A 14807-nucleotide genomic window follows, 5' to 3' on the forward strand; every position below is an offset into this window, starting at 1 on the left:
AGAATGTTGAAGATGTTCCAGATAAAATCTTGGAACAGATCATGATGTTTTCATGTTTAATATGCATAATAAAATAAAAATACAGAGATACTTCTACTTGCTACAAAGATTTACTTCAGCTCTAATTTAAACAATAACTAGACAAGACTAGGGAGCATTATTCTCTTTCCCTAAGAAACAAAGGTATAATTTTGAAGTTATTAAAACTAGTGTCCGTGTACAACAATGAAAAACTCATCTGTAGCATTGCATGTCATTAGATTTGTTCTGAAGTGGACATGGTGGCGAACTGATAGTCTAGAAACTTGGATCTGCTCTCGGTCACATAAGTGCCTATTCTACCATACGTCTCTTGCATATTACCAGACATTACGATCCCTGGAGGTGTTTGAAAGATGTGTAGATGTGGTGCTTAGAGACGTGTTTTAGTGATGGACTTGGCAGTGCTGGGTTAACGGTTGGACTTGCTGATCTTAAAGATGTTTTCTAATCTAAATGATTCGATGATTCTGTACATCAAATCTCTTTGTTTTCTGCTTCTCTCATGCTGCTCTGCATTGCAACACTCCGTAACTACTCCTGTTAACTGTAATCTTTGTAAAATCATCAATTAAGCCACAAAGAAAAATGTGACAGAACGGATGAGATTTAAAACAGGAAACAGTATTTTCTTTCACTTTCCTCTCTGAATCTAAACCTTTAAAATTAATTCATTTCCCAAATTAAAATTTTCTCAACAACTGTAAGAGCTGGATATCTTGGCAGGGCGGTGGGAAGGTTACAGGGGCCGAGACACATTGAACAGTTTGAATGAAAGTATAAAATGAGAACTGGAATTAATTAATTTAATTAATATGCTTTTTTACATCTTAATGTAAATATGCTATCCATAGCATCTTTGTCACACAAATGCAACAGTACCTGTAATACAACCTAGGGGTTGTAGGAAAAGACCTATTTAGTTTTAGCTCCAGTTTTCTACTTTTCTCTTGCCATAGAGAAGCAGCTAACATAGCAGAATAATTAAATTCTTCATTTATGGGAGCTTATCCCAAGCAGCTCGGAGAAATACTAGACACACTTCCATTGAGAGACACTTCCAGCTGCACTTTCTGTCCAAATAAATGAAATTTGGAATATTTTGAGTTTTGAAACAAAAGAAATAGATGCTAGGTGTGTTTTAAAAATATAGTTTGCTTATAAAGTTATTTCATTGAAGTGTTAGTAATATATCATGGTTAGTGGACAGTCAGAAATATGTATTTTGTTCTACAACATGCTGGACCTTGTTTAAAATATCACAGATTTCTAAGTTTGCTTTTCTCATTTGTAGTCAGAGGAACAAGCTACAACTGACATCTCATGAACCGTGGTCTGAAATAGTAAGAGAGGATACACTCAGTCTTTGTATTATTCCAGAACACTGGTGGGATGAATTATCTTACTATTGGAACTAATATAGGCGAGTCACTTGTGTATGCTGTATTTGTAATCCATGAAAAATAGTTTAATAGATTAAAGACTTCATAAGTCTTCTTTAGTCTTTAATAATTAAAAGAATTTTAAATTTTTTTAGGAAGTAATGGGAATAGACAAAGCAGGCAATGAATGGAATAAATCAACATGATGAATTAATTAATGGTTCATGAGGGATCTTAAATTAGGTCACCTCTTGAAATGTGTCAGCTGGTTATTTTCTTAAAACTCCTAGTAAGAGAACCTAGAAGAACTTTTTGAACCTCAAACCTTCTCCAGCAGAAGCCACACAGAAGGATCTCAGGGGCATCATCTAGAAATAAGATCAATAAAAGGAAAAAGCGTGTTCAGATTTTGTTTAGATAACTCAAAATAATGGTATCCACAATATAAAAGCTGCATAATGGTGTTGTCTTTGACTCTTGATTATTCCTATTCAGTGAAAATGGTTGGTCTTAGTAGTGCAATGTAGGCATAGAAAAATCAAAGACTCCTTAATTATTAATTTAATAGGATTTTATTCCATAAAAAAACCTACCCTAGCCTGTCTTTTAGTACTTTGGATCTGTCCATAAATGAATTCTAGGAGAACTGTACTTGTAACTAGACTTCTCTCTTTTTTAATATTCTCTGATTCAGTTTCAAAATGTATTTGAATACCAGTTGTCTCAGACAAGAGGGGTGATCAACTGTCTGAATGTGAACCTAAGAGCACAATGCTCAAGCGCAAAATTCTCTCCATTAAGTTGCTTGGTTATGTGGGTCAGGAGGTGGTTGTCTTGGTTTTGCCTCTAATTTCCTCTTGTTGAAGTGGAAGGTCTTTTTTCTACCCCTGTCCTCTTGTATTCTAATCTTATTCCATACGTTTCAGGAAGTAATCTTATACAGGTGCATGTTTCTTTTGTATTATGAAATGCCAGTGGCGTAGTACAAATAAGGACATATCCCAAATCCTTCAGGATATATGTCAAAATCACCTTCATTGGCAGTTATATCAGTTTCTTTGAAATGAAAATAACTTGGTTCAGGAGCCCAGGGCTTGTAACATAAGAAAGTCTAGGATATAACTTAAGACCTTATAAGATGTTACCTACATGATTGGCAGCTGCAGCACAAAAACGGTGCATTTCCGTGATTCAGAACTGAAACTGTGAGAATCAGGATTGCAATAGTAAGATTGCTGCCTTGATAACAGCAGGGAGAAATAGAACAGTGTGGCATGCTAAATATTTGCTTTTGGAAAGCAGATAGCAATTTTTAATATTTTATCTCTGTTCAGATTAATGAGCAAAGCGTTGCTAACTTTTAAATGATTATTTGGTAGAAATTCCTCTGGTTATTTTAAAACTAGAGAATGCTGGCTCTTTTGTAGAATTTTGAGCCATATATTATACCATTTTCTAACCTACTTTGTGACGGAGGAGACTATATCTTTGCCTCTCAAGTTGGAGAAGTTGTAGAACAACTTGATGCTAGAAATATTCTCTTGAAAATCTTGTTTACTTTGTTACTGTATCTTTCCTAGGAAATGATCTCTTTTCTGAAACTTGATCTATTTCTTGCTGCATATTTAGAAGTACCTAGTATTTTTGGTCCCTCACCACATGTTCATTTTCTTCTGATCTCTCTCAGACATCTGGAAATAATGTCATTATGAGATGTAACTAATTCTTTATACCCAAAGTATGGTCTGAAACTCTGCAGAGATACATCTGCTCCATCTGCACCGTACTAGAAGTGATTCATTGAAAGTCTTAAAAAATGGACTAGATTCTCAGCCGATAGGAATTGGTATAGTTTGTCTGAAAGTTAAGTTGCAAGTTTACTCTGTGCTGTCAAATCTCTTATATAGGACAATAATGTCAATATATTTGGCCAGTTTCATTGCTGGAATATTTCAAAGTGATTCTCTGTGAATGAAGTTTCTTACGATGACTCCTTTTTTCCAACCAGCAGAATATAGAAAGATCCTCACCTATATATTCATTGATTCCTAGTTCTTTCCTTCTTTGTGCACTTTCATTTTGTTGCAGTTGCACACACCCCATTGAGATCCATAGCTTTCAGTAGAGTAGTTGATGACTCTTTAGCACCCCTTGTGCCCAGCTGTCCCTGTCCTCAGGTACCCACCTTTGTCAGTGCCATGGTTGTTGGGGACATGTGGACATGTTAGACACATGTACCTCTCACAGGGCACAGTGACTCCTGATGTTCCCCTCACTGGGCTTGGGGATCAGGAGGGATGGGAGCCTTGGTCAATAGGCAGGGTCTTCAGCCAGTGAGTTGGTCCAGAGGTCCAGAGAAACTTCTGGACTGTGCCCACAATGACCACAGCCAGAGCAGACCAGGCTATAAAACGGGGCCTTCACCAAAGTCCCCCTTGGACTGTGAAGAAAATAAATTTGACCTGTAAAGACAGGTGGAGCTCATTATTTCTGAAAACAGTGGGCATAAGGCTTGGTAGAACAAATATGAATTGTGTATATTGCATTACAGTACAGGCCTTTGCCTTCCATGGAGAGATCTGTTCATGTGCCTTACAAGCATGTTATAGGAATAGAGTTTTATAGCTACAGTGTATTTTTGTTTGTAATATTAATATCTACCCTTGCACGTCATTAATATAAGATAGTGCTACTGGTTTTTTTTAATTATATATCTTGGTCATACTTAAGAGAGGCTAGAATTAGTTGTAATATTGTAAGGCAGTTGGTATTCTTTACAGGAAAATATACTTTTTATAAAGTATACTTTCACTGTCTAGAAAAAAACTATTTCAGAGGTTGCTATTCTGAAAGACATTTTTATGAGCAGTACTGATGGCAAATGCTTGAGTCTGTGTCTCTGAATATACCACTTAAAGTATATTTAAAAGCAGAGATGAATTTACATGCAAAACTATCATATTCAATAACTTATAATCAAAACAAAGCTGCTGATGATTACCAAGTTTGTGTAAAGTAGTTCAAGGACAGAAGGAGCAGAAATTTCTGCTGTTTGCAGATTTATTTATTTATTTAGTACTTAATCATTTGGGATTGCTTTTTAAACAAACTGTTTACAAATGAGTTGGTGGATTTGCTTTCTTTGTTTGATGTAAAAGCACAAATGTCACCTTTTTTCTTGCATCCTCTGGAAGGTGGAGTGAGCACTGTCTCAGAGAAGTAAAAGGCGTCTGTGTGAGCTTCAAGGCTGTTGTTTGATATCTGACATCAAGCAGAGCTCTCACAAGGAGCTGGCAGGAAATGAGGTTTGACAGCTCATGATGAGTGTAAACGGAGACAGAATGAGGACTTAGCAAGTATGTAATGGAAATCACTCATTGGTTTTGCCTTCTGAAGGTGACATCATTCATGATGGCATCCAAATATGATTTATGAAATGAATTATTAATGACTGGAGATTTTTTTAAAGAAAAACATAAATAGAAACCTAGGGACTACCTGTTGACTGTGTAGCCTACTGCTGAAGCAGGAATCTGAAACTAAACACAGATATTGCGTTTTTGTGTTGCTAGCATTACTTTTGGAGAATGGACGTTGTAGAGGTCTGCAGGGCAGCAGATTGGTCTGGCACAGATGTCTCTACCACAGAAAATATTTGGTTTTTTTTCTAGGTTTTGTGGACTTGCACAGAAACTCTTCCAAATGTAGGGTAGTATATCTCCTCATGCTATAGCGAAAACATCTGCAAAAAGGTTTTGAAAAAAGATGAGGAAACAGTAACAATTAGTTGAAACTAGAGGGGAGTGAGAGAGTGGAGGAACTGTAGTTGAAGGAAGATTTGATATCAGTTTCAGATTTAATAATTTGTATTTTAAAAATCAATGATAACCAAGTGTATGTGACTCCTATGATGTGTACAGTTTAAAAAGCCATCAATGACAAATGCAGAGTAACTCTTCATCATGTAAAGCACTGTAGAGTTTCAGTTCAGTGCTGGAATACTGTTTCTTTTTCTTTCCTTGGATCCAGAATCAAATTAAAAGGGCCCTTGGATACCCCTTTCCCTTCTCAAAGTTTTAATAGTTCATTCTTGATGTCATTTAGAACTTATGGGACTAGAATCTGGCCACTGAACTAATGAGTTTTAACATAATACTGCAAAATTTTAAAAATAACCTTACAGGTGATTAGTTATATGTATAAATATGTAATAAAAATGACAGAAATATATTTAATCTGTGCTTCAGTTAGCTGCTAGGCTAATGGACTCCTTACTGATGACCAGAAGATGGTCAGTAACAGGGAAAACTGTTTTGCAAAAACACCTTTGCAACTAATCAGATAAGACTTAACAATTTTAGCTGCTCTAAATACTTCAATTACTTCATTTAAAACCCTGGGAGCTTCTGCATATCTGGAGTAAATATTGGAGAATTTGTGAAGCTGATTAAAGGTGAGATTAAAAAAATAGATCTAATCCTATTTGGAGAGGGGTAAATGCACAGCAAAAGCAATTAGTATTAGATACTCAAGATGGAAGGTGCTTAAAATATGGTGGTTTATGCTTCAATTTTCAGAGTCAGGTTTCAGTGGCAGTGTTGACTTCAAGCACAACTCTGTCCTACCCCTCACCCCATTTCTTGCCTCAGTTGTAGGGCTGGTTCCAGAACGTCACTCCAGCAGCTCCCATCTTGTAAAGAGAAGAAAGTTTCACACTCAGTTTCTTTCATCTTCATAAATAAAAGACCTAATTCAGGAAATGGAACATGCTTTGTGAAAGGACATATGGCTGTTATCTTTTCTGTTGTGTGAGTGTATGTGCAGCAAGTACATGTTCTGCAAAACTAATTTTCAGCTGTTGTCTATATACTTCTGAATGTATACTTTCGGTGTTCACAATACAAATTCTACTTTCAGAGCTTTTATGTTCTGTCTGCTTCAGAATTTAGTTTTTTGGTCATTTTAGCTTTTTAAGTCCTGGAAAAAGGCAGAAAGTGGTTAGTAAATCTTAGAAACAATTAGTCTCACTTTTTTTTTCATTAACATCAGTGATGTTATTGACAGGAATCTGTGCCCTGTGGTGAACAACTTGGAGCTTTATACTCCCAATCTGCATCGTTTCTATATTAAACAAACAAACAAAACTAGTAGTGGATTATACAGATGTGTCCTTTTGCAATTCAGTAGTATTTGTGAGTTGCTTTTTTTGCTTATGTCAGGTATCAAATAATGTCAGAACATTATTTTTCTGTCTGTCATTTCCATAAATTTAAAAGGACATACAGGTGGATAGTTAGAAGTAGATCGATTTAGAAGTTGTACTTACATTGTGCTTGAGAAATCATACTTCTCCAACCATACTCTAATCTTCAGTCTTGTCATTTGTACTTCAGCAGTGGATGACATACCATATTTCATAAATGGTTTCAAATATGAGTGTGCCAACATTATGTTTAAACTCCCATCTTTCAAATAAAAGTTCTTGTTGCTTTATGTCTGTTGCATAATCCTAAAATGCATGTGTTGCTGTTTTGATTCTATCCATGTTTCATGGGAGGATATGAATGAAGAATACTTTGATCTCTCAGGTTGTTTTTTTCCTTGCGAGGTTGTGTTTTGCCATTCTGCTATTCCAAATGCTCTGCACAAAGTGGATTACAGGGCATTAGAGAAAATGGCTGGGGAGTTTCACAGTAGGTGCTTGAATGAAGCTTACTAATTTGAAAATCTGTTGTTGGAAAAGGCAAATAAAAATATTCCTTGTTCTTGTGATAGAAATCCCCATATTATCATTTTGTCCATCTGAAATCAGTTATATATTGTATTGATTACTTTCCAGTTCAAATTCTGTGTCTTACAGAAGCTGATGTTAGACTGAAAAACCAAAACAAAACAGGCTGGTGAAATAATTACCTAAATCATTAAAAAAAAAAAAAAATCTAGTACTTTATAAATACGTTTGAGTACGAGATCAAAATTACACTCCATATACAAATCTAACTGTATTAAAAAAAAAAAAAAAAAAGGCGGGGGGGGAGGGGAGGCAGAATCGTGGAGGGAAAATAGGTAATTTGAGTACCTAATCTGTTTCCCTAATTGTTCTACTGTGGATTGAGATACACTTGCAGTAGCTAAAGCACCACCATATTAAGCATGTTTTCTTAACATGTGGCGTAATGCCCTGAGCCAAATGATTAATGTACATAGAGAGGTTGCTTCATTTTACATTGCCAACTTTTATAAGACAAATTAGATCTGCTTTAAATGTACTTTATTTCCAATTCTCTTTGTTAATGGAAACCAATGAGCAGTTTTATGGAAACAAGCAGGAAGTGCATATGTAATAATAAGTAGATGTGAAGATGGTTCTGTGGATATTTCTGAATAAGAAAAATGAAAACAGAATCTGCCAGGCAGAATCCTTTAGCATATATTTGGTTTCATCTGGTTGAGACATCATGCCTTTCTGTAAAATGAACTGCTTAGCAGAATAATATATAACTAGATTTCTTAGTCCAGTGATCTGATGAATCCTAATCAGAAAGCTGATAGGTTGAATGGTAATAAACCTATAATCACTACAGTCACCTGTAATTCCATTTACTCAGAACTATGACTCATTTCTCTTAAATCTGAGTGAGGGAACTAGAATAATAGATATAACATTTTATGTAGTCTGCACACAAGAGGTGAACTCATTCCTTCTTCATTATGAGAAAGCTCACATACAGCCCAGGACTATGAATAGGTTTGTGTTTTAACACGTTGCTGTGAATAGTCCCACAATCAATGTAACTTTAGCATGGATGAGAGGAAGTAAGAGTGAGAGAACTGAAAGCAGAAGATGGGATCTATCCACAAGCAGGCTGACCATTTTTCAGCTTTCTCTTTAACGTGACACATCTGAAGAAGAGAAAAAAGTGTACGTCTGTGACCTATGGATTGACTGCAGGAAAGTTTTTTGTAATAAGTGATGAATAAGTGATGGTTTCGTATTGAGTTTTGCCTTTCTTTCCAGTTATGGTGGGCAGTGTATGTTCTATATATATGAGTAATCTGGGGTATATATAGTCCTGATTTCAGAAGACATCCTACATTTAATTTTTGATTTCATGTTTAATATAACTCCCAGGAAAATGCTCCAAATGGTGAGGGGCTTAGAACACCAGAGTTTCCCTAATTTTGTCCCATGAATTTATATCTGAGTATTCCCAGGAAGCAGTTAAAACCAACAGGGTTCATTCCCTGTGCGAGCCAGTGATAATGGATAGCAAGGGCCTATGTCCATCCTTCACCCACTAATCTGTGCCTCAGTTACACAACCAAGAGTGAGTCTGAATTCAGAATCAGCACCTTCTTGTATATGGCTGAACCTTGAATCTCCCTTTGGAAATCATTACAACTGATTTGTTACAGCTCTGTTTAACTATTCAAACTAAAGCATTCAAGGAAAAGCATTTTGAATCACCAGGAAAGACTTTGTATTTAATATCATTATTTCAAATTCATGCCTCAAGTGAAATTGCCTGTTAACTTTGCCTACTTATGAAAACAGACTCTCATTTTTATGCTCTAATTTTGACAGTTTTAGATAGGGTCATGTATGGGAAAATCATTGAATAAAACTATGCTGCTAGGAAAAAAATGAATAAGCAATGGGCTTTTAGTATGTTAAAACTCGGGTGTGGGGAAAAAAACACTATCATGCACACTGCTAAAAGGATAGTGCATTTGAGAAAGACTTAATGATAATTACCTTTGTTATCAAGAATATTGAGACTCGTAGTACTGAGGAAAATGCAGTACTGAGAGGCAAGTTAGTATATATTCTGCAAGGTAGGTATCAACATCTGATTTTCAACTAGTTGAGATGTTCATGAATGACACCCTTGCAGAGTTTTAGTTATATACTAGCTTTATATCCAAAGCTGGTAAATGAAGGCCTCTGGTGATCTGTCTGAGGGTTTTAAGTTGGTAGGGATTTTTGGTGATCCAGGAATAATAATTCCCTTATTGGAAATAAACTTTTTCAGCAGTAAATCAAAATTATCTTTCTTTAGTCTTCTCACTATTTTCAGGAGTGAGTTTCACACAGAAGTGATTGAATGGCAGTATAATGTGAAGTAATTCTAGTTCACCTGTTAGGTTTTCATAGATGCTGCTGAGTTCTTACTCTTTGTAACCTTGCACATGTAAACAAATGAGAGTTCAGGGAAATGAGAGAAGACACAGGAGATAAACACAAGAACTGAATCTCTTTATCCTTAACCTAACAGATCTTGAATTGGTTCAAGACAAGTGCTTAAGCTCACTTGATCAAAAACTTGACAACACCATAAATCATAAGAGCTATTCATTCGAACAGAACTTTTCACTGAAAAAAAAAAAAAGAAAAAAAAAAAAACCACAAAACCCCCCAAAAAAACAACACAACAAAAAAAAAGCTTTCAAAGTCTGTGTACGTTTGAGATATTTCACAAGTTTTTCCTGGTACTTGTGCATGCTCCCTGACTTGTGAACGAAGCCGTTGTCAGGGGGGTCACCCCAGCAAGAGGAGGGAGTCAGTGCAGCCCATGAAGCCGCCTTCTCTTCTACCCATAATTCCGTATCTCAGCAGGCTGACAGTTGCACAAATAAACACTTTACAGGCAATGGTGCTACCCATGCTGGTGTTTGTTCCAATACTTCATGTTTCCTGATGCCGAAACCTTCTTAGAAATGCAAGAACTGCACAGACTATCATTTTGAAAATTGTTTTATGATAGTGATGCATTTGTGGTTCAGCTACCTCCAGTTCCTAGGGAGGTCTTGGTAGTAGGTCAGTCTCATAATCCACTTCTATGAGACATAGTCTTCAAAAATATTTTCGTCAGTTCTTTAGCTGTTACTTAGGATTTTTCTGAGATATTGGATAAACCACAAATGCATATCATTTGGTTCAGATTTTCTTTCTGAAGTGTAGAGAACAGAAAATCTGATGATGGTGTTTAACAGTGCTTACCCTTTTTGTGTCTGTAACACACATTTTAATTATAGGTTTTAATTTGGGTATGGTATCAAAATATGTTTCCATGATATAACAATTCGGACAATCTTTTGGTTTAGCTTCTTCTAAGGACCACATGTGGGATTTTGCACACAACTGTGGGGAAATTTTCCAGCCATGAATATACTGTAAGTTTTTTGTAGTAACTTGGAAGAGTAAGTAGTAGCAGCATTAAAACCTTTAGCACTACATTAGTTCCCTCTGATCTGCCCTATATGAGTATGATCTGTCACTGGTTTTCTGCAATAGGTGCAACAGTCAAAGGCATCACTATACTATATTTCTCTTCTCTTGCAAGTCCCTGTAAATTAAAAATAGTAGTGACTTCAAAACATGTATTTTCCACAGAAGTAAAAGAGGAACAGGATGGATGTAGTTCTTGAAAGACTGAATGCATGTACTATAAATTAAATTCAGTTTGAGGTTATGTCATCCTTCTCAATTAGTAAAGCAGTACCTCCTGTCATTTACAAAGCTGATACGTGTTGAAGAGTGAGGCTGATCAGGTTTTCAGCCTTTATATCCCTCCATATTTTTATCTGTTATTAGACTTCTGTACTTCGTAGTCATTCACTGTTCTGTTTTTTGGTTGATTTGGAGCATTTTTAAGACAAGAAACTTGTCTTTACTGTTTCTTTTTTTATGTGCTAAGAATGTAAACAGATGTCATGAGATGCCAAATGGTGCATTAGGTTGTAAATGTTCAAGCATTTTAATTGTCTATGATGTTACTGTCTTGAATTCTGTAACAATCAAGGCTAAATCAGAACACCTTACAATTGACTTATCAAAATTCTGGTTTTCTGAATAAATGACAGTGTACTTGACCTGGCACTAGCTTTGTTGTGGCAGTGTTGTATAGCTTATTGCTTAAACCAAAATAGTTATTTCCCTGGGTTTCAAAGTGAGTACCCTAAGCTTTTCAAAGCTGATGTGTTTGCTGCCATTCACCCAGGGAGTTTGCTTTTCACTTCAAGCATGAAATTAGTCATTAGGGTTTGAGTGAAGAGGAAGCCTAGTGAGAGCAAACAGTGGGTGTAGGAGATGTGGGCGTGGGGTTAGGAAGACAAAGGTCATACTTCAGAAATTTCATCGTCTCCCCCTATAGAGGGCTAAAACAGAAGCTGCTTAAAATAGGTTTTTAGATGCTTTTAAAACTCTGGGTATGAATTTTGCAAATGGTAATTACTGATTGATTTGAAAGCAGGAGTGAGAGGAATGAATCTGTTCAGGTTGAAAGTAGTCCATTGGTCTAGGATTTATTTGAGGACTCATGTACTACACAAAAAGAACTGTAGAAGTCTACACGCTTTAAGTTCTTAGCAGTGAACCATTTTATTATATATGGGGTATACATATTTACATAAAAATAAAATTACAGGGATCCTGTTAAATTTATCTGAGAACATAAAAGTAGTCTTCAATTGCAATAAATTGTTTTGAGAATGAGTAATGACGCTGTTTAGATGAGATTCTAAAACCCTTTAGGATTATCCAGCTTCCATTTAAATTATGTAGTAACTGATGAGGCTGCTATCAGAATCAGATTTTTCTCTGCTTACTGATGCTAGACAATTCTCCTCAGCATGGTGTCTTCAAGCTCTCACTTATTTAATGATTCATTGTTCCAGTCAAGAAGAAGAAAAAACAAAACAAAACAAAACAAAGAAGAAAAAACCTCAAAAAATAATTACCCAACTGCTTTTTAAAATCAACTCACTTGGGATCTAAAAATTGCAGCAATAAATTACATATTGTAGATTCATTCCTCTCCATTTCTACTTGTACCTTTTTCTGTCTTAACGCTGGTGTCATGAGTGATGCAATCTAAGAGACTGAGGGTTGAAGCAGACCTTCTTTGAATAAAGTCTTAATGAGCCCCAACCCCGGTTGTTACAGAGCACTTCCTATTTTTCCAGGAACCTGAGCTGCTTTTTTAACAGGCTAGGTAGTTCTCAATCAGCAATGAACTGAGCTTTATCTTGAGAGGAAAACTCTGTCTTTTTCTAATTTAGCAAGAAGGAAAATTCCTTTTAGTCCCTAAAGAAAACACTTAATTGACTGACCACATTAAAGATGGGAGCTGCTAAGGCAGAGCTCAGAGAAGCCAAATGGGGTTTATAGAAATGATCCCATAAGTACATAGTAACTGTGGAATTATAGGAGCTTTGCCAGGGTCCTGAGGGCACAGTTCTGCCAGCCTTGCTGCCTCCCTCTGACCTGGCTCCTTTCCCTTGTGGAGCAAAGGAATGGATGGGTTGTGAAAATAAATAAGTTAAAAATTATATAACATAACGTCAAGAAAAAAAGCTGTGGAGGCTCAAGCCTCAACTTAAAATTGTCCAGAGGTCATTCTTTTTGAGTGTCCATGTTGGGAATTTATCAGAAAGTCCACAGGAAATGTCTTTCCATTTAGAGTTCTCCAATATAGAGGAAAGCATATGCTCATAGAAATGCATCGGTGCCACTGCTGAATATCAATAATGCATTGCAGCAGATGCTGCAGGCTATGATAGTTTCAATATATTTGAACAGTCAGCTTCTGCCTTTTCTGAAGGGAACTCTGAATTATGGATGGGAACAAACTATGCTTTCTGATGGCAACAATTCAATAAAAGAACGAATACTTCAGAAACGCTGAGTCCATTGTAAAGTTTTCTGATGAAATATCATAAGATGCAAATTTGGATAATCTAGAGATAATGTATAGTAAACTAAGCGTGTTTCCCTGTTTTCCTTATTATAGCAGTAATACATGTCAGCATTAATCTTCAGTTAAGAATACTTTTCCTCACAACCTGATCTGCAGAATTTAAGCTGACCAATTCATAAAATGGTCAGCAGTGGGTGAATCAGTGCTGAGGAGCAACTCATAGCAGTCAGGATGAATTTGTATTACTTTTTAGCTGGGGGATGAGTTCCTTCAAAGGAAAAAGCTGCTTTTATTCTTGCAAGTGGGCTTCAGTCTTTACTAAAATAAACCTTTCTCAAAGGAGAGAGTAGAGAAAATCCTTTAGAGAATCAGTAATTCTGATCTACCTCAAGTCACTTCCATTTTCTTCCTGGAAAACACAAAATGAATCATGTTATGTGTGAATCTTGTACCTACAACGTTCCAGGGCAAGATGCCTGGGAATTGAGAGTAGTGTCTGCCTTTTATTCTGTACTTATAGTTCTGAGGTTCTATATTATTTTGGAAAAATAAATTTGTTTCACAGCTGGAGTTGTACAAGAATTAGAGATGAAAAGTAGCACTTCAGAGTATTATCAGGAATCACATCTATAAATAGTTTGTTGGTTTTTTTTCCCAGACATTGCTAAATCATATGTTATATTCCAAGATAGTTACAAAACAAAAAAAACCACAAACCACAAACAAACAAAAACCAACCAAACAAAAAAAACCCCAACAGACTGAACTAAGGGATTTTATTTCAAAGGTTTTTGATCTGGACTGAGTATGAAACGTCTCCTATAGTCAGGCATAAATAGAAATGGAGGAGGGGGGGAAATTGGAAAAGAGCAGCTAAAAAAATTCCACTGTGATGTAGCTCTTGAAATATGGAAGGTATCACAAAGATTTAAACAGCTACTTAATTTCTGTCAGCAACTGTTACCTTCAGCATGTTGAAAGGAGCCCTGTTTTTGGTAATAGCCAGCAATGCATTTGATGTATGCTAATTATCAGGCTATCTGAGAGATACTTGGAGAAAACAATACTATGTATAAAAAGATTTAATAAGAAAATATTTCAATTTTCAGTAAGGACAGTGATTTTGAATACTAAGACAGACAAAAAGGCTAGTTGGTCTGAAAAGACATAGAAACAGATACTAGCACCTGTAATGGAGAAGCATTGCTCAGGAACTTCATATGGTGAAGTCAGGGGACCTGGGAAATTTAGCTCCCAAAATTCTAAATATCTGTCAAATCCAAAGAGATTTGACCTATGAAATTACCAATCCAACATCAGATTTGGGTGCAAACAACTGAAAGATGGAATTACATAATGCAAATGCATAAAGGAGAAACAAGATAAAATTGATGGATTTACGAAAAGTTAATGTGTTTAATAATGAAAGTATTAATCTCCTGAAGGTTCTTTTCAACTTGCAGTCCTAGCTGATTTATGAGGAAATATATCACATTCTTTCCTCACCCCAAACAAAAAGAGGAATGGGGAGTAGCCTTTTAGAAGTCTTGGAAGACTCAGTCTCATAACAGCACAATAATGAAAGGGATATAACAGATAGTGTAAGTTATTTGATAAATACAGCCAGAATCCAACATCTTGATACTATACAAAAAAAAAAAAAAAAACAAAAACAAAAAAAAAAAAA

The sequence above is a fragment of the Streptopelia decaocto genome (genome assembly GCF_964273445.1).
Source record: "Streptopelia decaocto genome assembly, chromosome: 10".
Lineage (NCBI taxonomy): Eukaryota > Metazoa > Chordata > Aves > Columbiformes > Columbidae > Streptopelia > Streptopelia decaocto.